At 39.9% G+C, this 2096-nt stretch overlaps 1 non-coding gene across 1 annotated transcript; it reads left to right on the top strand.

Moving 5' to 3' along the window:
* Positions 1–1404: 1404 nt before the first annotated feature.
* On the top strand, positions 1405–1480 carry TRNAC-ACA (transfer RNA cysteine (anticodon ACA)). Its single transcript has one exon. It is a non-coding gene; the product is annotated as a tRNA-Cys (tRNA).
* Positions 1481–2096: the final 616 nt, after the last annotated feature.

The raw sequence follows: 2096 nt of genomic DNA, 5'->3' as shown, positions 1-2096 counted from the left end.
GTCCCGTTCACCTGATGTTGACGTGCGGAGAGCTGCGAGTATGTCATGGAGGGGAGGACTTGGTATAAAGGGTTGTAAACAAATGACTGTGTAGATGCCAATACTAGCTTTTACTACTCCAAATTTCGTTCCCTACTTATTACATACCATTAGTTGTAATGTAGATTTTACACTTTACATTTACAAAAATTGAAAATGGTTGAATTGAATATTGCAATGTTCTATTTTCACTGAAATTGAAGTCTAACTTATTTATTACTACATTAATTGAACTTAATATGTACATGTTAGTTTCATTTTTTTTTATTTTCATTTATCTTTGTCATATATACGAACAGTATTATCATTGTCCCCTTCAGGTTCCTTCAGTGCCTGTTCATAAAATTGTTTGGCTTTACTATTTTCCTCGGGTATGTATTTCATCAGCTTAAGAACGTCATTCCTTTTTTTCAAAGCTAATGGTATTTTTTAATGTTACATCAGGAATATTAGTAGCGAACTGCAACGTGCAACTACAATAGGACTGAAATAAAACGCGCCAAACACTGCTAAGTCAGCTGTGTCGATACCCGGTGCGCATGCGCACCGAATTAATTGGGTTTGGAATAAAACAACAGTTGACTTAGTTAGATTTGGAAAACACCGTCAATTTTGACATTTAAAATCGACATGGTTGGATTTGGCTTATATTCTGTTATTAGAATTGTGTAACATTTATAGGAGAACACACTAAGCAGCATAGCTAAAAATCACCAAAAATTGATACATCAGATATTCATATGTATGAGGTCTCGCCCACCTCATTGAATATTACACCACTAATATGAATTAGTCTATTGTATTATTACTATTAAATACGAGAAAAATTCGTACTGGCACAGGGAATCGAACCCAGGACCTCACAGCTCTGCGCGCTGAGCGCTCTTACCAACTGAGCCACGCCGGGACACGATCCACGGCGCCGGCCGAACCCCTTTCGTAATGCTATTTTACGGCCTTACTACCTGCACTTGAGACGATACACGTCATATATATGCAGGAGCGCATATTTTTACATGACTTTGTGGCCATATTCAACAGCAGTTTCATGACAACTGCTAACGGTTTAATACATCAAATATTCATATGTATTAGGTCTCGCCCACCTCATTGAATATTACACGACTAATATGAATTGTATTAGCCTACTACTATTAAATACGAAAAAAAATTCGTACCGGCGCCGGGAATCGAACCCAGGACCTTTCAGCTCTGCGCGCTGAGCGCTCTTACTACCTGCACTTGAGACGATACATATAAAAATATGCGCTCCTGCATACATGTGACGTGTATCGTCTCAAGTGCAGGTAGTAAGGCCGTAAAATAGCATTACGAAAGGGGTTCGGCCGGCGCCGTGGATCGTGTCCCGGCATGGCTCAGTTGGTAAGAGCGCTCAGCGCACAGAGCTGAGAGGTCCTGGGTTCGATTCCCGGTGCCGGTACGAATTTTTATCGTATTTAATAGTAATGACTAGGGAACGGAATTTGGAGTAGTAAAAGCTAGTATTGGCATCTACATAGTCATTTGTTTACAAACCTTTATACCAAGTCCTCCCCTCCATGACATACTCGCAGGTCTCTACACGTCAACAACAGGTGAACGGGACAGTTGTCGCATAAGAACTTCAACGTGCAGGTTTGCAGTTCAGAGTAGTGAAGTGTAGGTACAATGCCGAAAGTGAAACCAACTAACAATACAACATTGAAAGTCTATATTTGTAAAACCTCCAGATCAAATATCAAAATTCAGGAAACAATTCCCTAAATTGTCGCTTCCCCCATGTCCAGTTCCTACGAGATGGGGGTCATGGTTAGAAGCTTGCAATTATTACGCACGTCACCTCCAATCTGTGAAGAAAGTGGTCCAGTCTTTCGATACCGATGACGCGGCTACTATTGAAATACGCCAGGAACTGCTTAATGATGAAACAATCGAGAAAGAAGTCACGGATATTAAGTCAAATTTTGGATATTTACCGGATGCCATTATTCAATTAGGAAAGTCAGGAGTGGAACTAGTTGAGCAAATAAATATTATGAGGACTATTGTAAATAAAC

This window comes from Periplaneta americana, chromosome 14 (genome assembly GCF_040183065.1).
Source record: "Periplaneta americana isolate PAMFEO1 chromosome 14, P.americana_PAMFEO1_priV1, whole genome shotgun sequence".
Lineage (NCBI taxonomy): Eukaryota > Metazoa > Arthropoda > Insecta > Blattodea > Blattidae > Periplaneta > Periplaneta americana.
This window is presented reverse-complemented; position numbering and strand designations above follow the sequence as displayed.